The sequence below is a fragment of the Odontesthes bonariensis genome, chromosome 18 (genome assembly GCF_027942865.1).
Source record: "Odontesthes bonariensis isolate fOdoBon6 chromosome 18, fOdoBon6.hap1, whole genome shotgun sequence".
NCBI lineage: Eukaryota > Metazoa > Chordata > Actinopteri > Atheriniformes > Atherinopsidae > Odontesthes > Odontesthes bonariensis.
Window position 1 is genome coordinate 28,138,769 of NC_134523.1, and position 6,000 is coordinate 28,144,768.

The following is a 6,000-nucleotide window of genomic DNA, read 5'->3' on the forward strand; positions in this document are numbered from 1 at the left end:
AGGATCTGGGGCTGGGGGTGGTCTCCCTCGTCACAAACCCACACATTTTTGTTGTCCGCCTCCCCTTGTGTGGCCGCTGCCAAACTCTGCGAGCACTCAGCCCGGCATGACGTGGTTTGGATGCAGAAAAGGTGGAAAAGACCTCAACTTCGCTGCTCTTTCCACAGCTCAAACCCTAAAAAAAAAGAAGCCATGGGCTGGCTTTATTTGGGTCTGAAGAAAAACACGATGGAAACGTTGGACAGCGATGCGAGTTATCCGGAGAAAAGCTGGCCTCCTCGCTGCTGAATCACCTGTTTGTTTTGGAAAAAAACTAAACCCAAGAATCCTGACTGCGTCTTTGTGAGCCTGCGAACACGCCCCCCACCCCCACCCAGAACCGCTGCTTTATAAAGTGTTTCTGGAAGAGAAATAAGAAAATAGCTGCAAATTAACTTCTGACTGGGACCAGAAAACTGGCTTCAGGGGACGCAGCTGAGAGACAGAAGGGGGGTGAAAAGTCATGAGGTATGACATCATCACCACGCCAACCATCCACCTGGTGAGTCACCAATCAGCTCTATTTATGTAAATGTGCTTTATTTCTACATCCCTTTACAGACGATCCTTACGGTGTACCAAAATGCTTTACAGCAGGTAATAAATAAAGAGAAGAAGACGTAAAAACTAATAAAAACAATAAAAGCACTGGAAAAAATGCCCCTCCAAAAATAAATAAAAAAACAACAAATAAAAGAGGTTTTTGCTTGAAATAAGCAAAAAAAATCTGCCAATGGAACTAGTGAAAATCGGCTTGTCAAGATTTCTTGAAATAAGATGTGATATTTAGGACTTTTGAGATAAAAGTGATCTTGAAATTAGCTTAAAAACCTCTTCAAATGTAAAAAAAAAAAAGCTTGTTTCATATATATCTGACTCAAAACAATTTGTTTTCAAGACTTTTTCATTTAACAAGATATTCCAGATGTATTGTCTTCAAACAAGTCCCTATATCTGGCTGAAATAGAACTTGTTGGGCAATTGTGTCTTATATTAAGTGTAATGAGATATTTTGACTAGAAATGAGACTCGTCTTCAAAGCTTAGTTCAACCGTCAGAAATCTGGAAGTGACCTTTGACCTTTGATCTGAGGTTGGACAAACAAATCAACAATGTCGTCAGGACTAGTTTTTTTTCCAGCTGCGTTTCCTGGCCAAAGTTAAAATGTTTTTAAGTCGTCATGACCTTGAGAAAGCCATCTTCACTGAAAAAAAAATCAAAGTTTTACCAAGTATATTTGTCTCATTTCAAGTCAATATATCTCATTACTCTTAATATCAGACACAACTGCCTAATAAGTACCATTTCAGCCAGATATAGGGACTTGTTTGAAGACAATACATCTGGAATATCTTGTTAAATGAAAAAGTCTTGAAAACAAATTGTTTTGAGTATCATATGAAACAAGCTTTTTTTTTTACATTTGAAGAGGTTTTTAAGCTAATTTCAAGATCACTTTTATCTCAAAAGTCCTAAATATCACATCTTATTTCAAGAAATCTTGACAAGCCGATTTTCACTAGTTCCATTGGCAGATTTTTTTGCTTAGGCCTATTTCAAGCAGAAACGTCTTTTATTTGTTGTTTTTTTTGTACTTATTTTCGTAGGGGCATTTCTTCCAGTGTGTTATTCGGCCCGTCTCAGAGGTGACCCCACCACACACCATCCCCGCTCTTTCTTACAGACTTCCTGTCTCCCATCAATGTTCTCCTTTTTCCTCGGGCCGCTGTGACGGAATCCCCGGCTCTGTTTCCTGTTGTGAAGGCCGGTTGCCTGGTTACCGGCAAGGGGAGGCGTGGTCAGAGTGGAGGGAGGTCCACTCTAACGGTCCCTGAGGCCGGCGCTGAGCAACGCTTCCCCGGAGGCTTCACACAGCGCGTCACTGTCTCAGCCTCCTCTTACAGAAGAATGGAGCTTGTGTAACACGCAGGGAAGTCTGGCTTCCAGGCCGGCTCGCCGGCGGCCTGGAAGTGTTTGCTGTGATAACAACAAGCTGCAGTTCAGCTTTTTCTGAAGGAAAAGAGACAGAAAGAGGACAGAAAGTAGAGAGTCTGTTTTAAACTTAAAGAGAAAACCTTTATCCACATGTTTAAAACTCAGTTCTTTAGTATTTTATGAATCCCTGAAGGTAAATTATATCCCTGCAGTGTTAATTATGATTAGGGCTGGGCGAGTTAACTCGTTATTATCACTTTAACTCCTTAACTATTTAATGCCGATAAATATTTTATCTCGCATTAACGCAGTTTAAAAAAAATATATATATTTTTTTATTATAATTATTTTTTGGGGCTTTTGTGCCTTTAATGGAAAGTTCAGAGAGACAGGAAGCAGGGGGCAGAGAGAGGGGGAACAACACGCAGCACCCCTGTTTTATTATTGATTTTATTATTGTAAAATTCTGTTACTCACAGGCTTTTATTTTGTAAAAGTCTGCTGCTCACAGGCTTTTATTTTGTAAAAGTCTGTCGCTCACAGGCTTTTATTTTGTAAAAGTCTCTTGCTCACAGGGTTTTATTTTGCAAAAGTCTGTCGCTCACAGGCTTTTATTTTGTAAAAGTCTGTTGCTCACAGGCTTTTATTTTGTAAAAGTCTCTTGCTCACAGGCTTTTATTTTGTAAAAGTCTGTTGCTCGCAGGCTTTTATTATTGTAAAAGTCTCTTGCTCACAGGGTTTTATTTTGTAAAAGTCTGCTGCTCACAGGCTTTTATTTTGTAAAAGTCTGTTGCTCGCAGGCTTTTATTATTGTAAAAGTCTGTTGCTCACAGGCTTTTATTTTGTAAAAGTCTGCTGCTCACAGGCTTTTATTTCGTAAAAGTCTGTTGCTCACAGGCTTTTATTTTTGCAAAAGTCTGTCGCTCACAGGCTTTTATTTTGTAAAAGTCTGTTGCTCGCAGGCTTTTATTATTGTAAAAGTCTGTTGCTCACAGGCTTTTATTTTGTAAAAGTCTGCTGCTCACAGGCTTTTATTTCGTAAAAGTCTGTTGATCACAGGCTTTTATTTTGTAAAAGTCTTGTCGCTCACATGCTTTTATTTTGTAAAAGTCTTGTCGCTCACATGCTTTTATTTTGTAAAAGTCTGTCGCTCACATGCTTTTATTATTGTAAAAGTCTGTCTAATGCTAAAAGCTATACGCTACTTTTAGATTCATTTTTGGATTCTGCATACAAATGCGATTAATCGTGATTAATCAGGGAAATCATGTGATAATAAGATAATTAGATTAAAACTTTAATCGTGGCCCAGCCCTAATTATGATTAAAAATCAGCTGCTGTTACAGATAAATAACCAAATTAAATATAAGTGTAGCAGAGAGGAAGGTGTGGTAGAAACCTTCAGAGGTCTCCATCAGTGGGTTGGGCTGTTGTTTCTGTAGCTTAGCAACAGCTGAGCTGATGATGTCACTCACAGCGTCAGCAGGTAACTCAGGTGAACTCTCTCAGCAGACGACATGGATAGAAGCTCACAGCCAGCATCTCTCTGTCCCAGAGCTGCTTCTGCCTTCCTGATATTCCGGAAATTTTCTCCATTTTGTTCTCCTCTTCATCTCATCTCGATTCAAAACTCTTATCCCAGGCAACGCCTGAGCTTTTAAAGCTCAATCAGCTGCTCCAACATAGAATAAAATAGAATAGAAAAATACTTTATTCATCCCCCAATGGGGGAAATTCAAATTAGTCAAGTAGCTCAAAAAATTATTAATATTTACAATGATTGTATATTAACAAAAACAATAATAATACCAATTCTAATAAAAATACTACTACTAACTAATAATAATAATAATAAATGACTAAATAAAAATAAAAATAAATAGATAAATAATAATAAATTAAAAAAATGCAAACAACATCCCCGCTGTTACTACTACTAACTAATAATAAATGACTAAATAAAAATAAATAAATAATAATAAATTAATAAAATGCAAACAACATCCCCGTTACCACGGTAATCGGTCATGACAAAAGTCCTTCCAGCAGCTCAGAAATCTGTGTTTTCAGAGAAAAAAAGCTCCAGAAGACGCAAAGTAGGACGCAGGATATCCAGAGCTGCTGCCTCCAGGGCAAAAGACTTCCAAAGTTTATCGGGTAAGATGGGACTCAAACCATTCAGCCCTTCTACCTACTTATCAGCATTTTTAAAGGTGAAATATCCCAACTATAGGCTGGTTGTGCAGCCTCACTTCTGTGACATTTTCAGAGACAGACGCAGGCAGCAACCTTTTTTAAAGCCAACAAAGTGTCAGAATTTGACCGTTTTTTAAGCCTTATTTGGTGAAACCGCCGTGCTGTGCCGGTTACACATCGTGGAGTTAAATTGTTGGTTTGTCTTGGCTCTCCATGTTTACAGTCTTACGGGCGCTGGTTGAGTGACACTGATGAATGCGAACAGCAATCTCTTCTATTAAAGCCAGCAGAAAGAGGTTTGATCACAAACACACAAAATTACAGCTGGAAAAAAAAAAAAAGTGGGACAAAATGTCCCAAAATGCGACCGACGTGCCAGATGTTGAGTTGAAGATAAAGCAAAGGGCTCAAAACAGTTTAGAATCACTTGATTTCAGAACCGAAAACATGTTCAAATGGAATCCCTTCAGCCATTTGGACCAGTTTGGATGCGATGTAGTGACGGTATGATGAGCTGTCGTCACCGAATGTTGCGACTATATTTGGACAAAAGGATATATCTGAATTCGAGCCTATTATCTATTAAATTGTGGGCTTGTTCTCCAAAAGGATCATCAGCAAACTGATCAGCCGGGTGAATCTAACAAATGGAGCCATTAAAACTAGAGATGCACCGATACCGATATCAGGCCGATACTATTCTGATACACTCCTTAAAGGGATAGTTCGCCTCTTTTGACATGAAGCTGTATGACATCCCATATCAGCAACATCATTTCTGAACATGTCCTTACCCCCTGCTGCGTCCTGTGAGCAGAGTTCCAGCCTCGTTTTGGTGTTGATGAAGGTAGTTCCGGCTAGTTGGCTGGGGTTTAAAACATAAAGTGTTTTGCTTCTCAAAACAATATGCGTTCAAAAGAGTAATACATTTGCATCACAAAATCGTTCTCCAGGAAAAAGTCAGACCTCACAATCGCCATTGTCATACAGCTTCATGTCAAAAGAGGCGAACTATCCCTTTAAAGTTAACCGATACCATGAACAGATACTGATTTATTGCATGAAGACTGTGATCAGAGGGTGGCTTGTCATTTTTGTCGTATTTTTTTTAGATTGGCGGCTCGTGGAGATGTCGAGCTAATCAGGAACAGTGTGGTGATGCTAGTAAGACCGAAACCCATCTTCCAATTCATTGCATTTTTTTGCAGTAGAAGTATCGGCATCGGTACTCAGATCCAAGTATTGTATCGGTTGGAAAAAAAGTGGTATCGTTGCATCCCTAATTAAAACTTCTACCCAAACCCAATTCATCCCGTTCTCTCCATTTTGGATGTTTAAGCTCCTCCTTTAATTTTGTGAATCAAGGTAAAAAATGACTGAAAAAATGAGAGAAAAATGATTTCATGATCAGAAATCAAGGCCCATGACACGTGAACATGGATACGTCGATAACCGCAGATTCGTGCCCTGAAAGTAAACTAAACGCCTTCAAGAAAGTAATATTTGACTGATTCCAGCTGTTATGTTTCATTTTAGGATTGAAAACTTGGGCTTTTGGCTTGTCATGTTGAAATCTCCCCTTTGTTTACATGGCTGCGACAGACCTAGCTAAGATAGCGTCGGTGCTAACGTTTGGTTGTGGAACATATTTAAGAAATGGAGGATTATAGTTGTTTTGTAATTCTATCTGTTATCAGATAGTGGTTACTTAAAGGCTTTTATCATACGTAGCTTAGTGTCCTGACGATTTTAAGTTATTTCTTTCTGTTTTGTAATGGTGGTTTCTGAAGTGTCCTAATTGTCAACGATTTGAATTGTATGAGTAAACA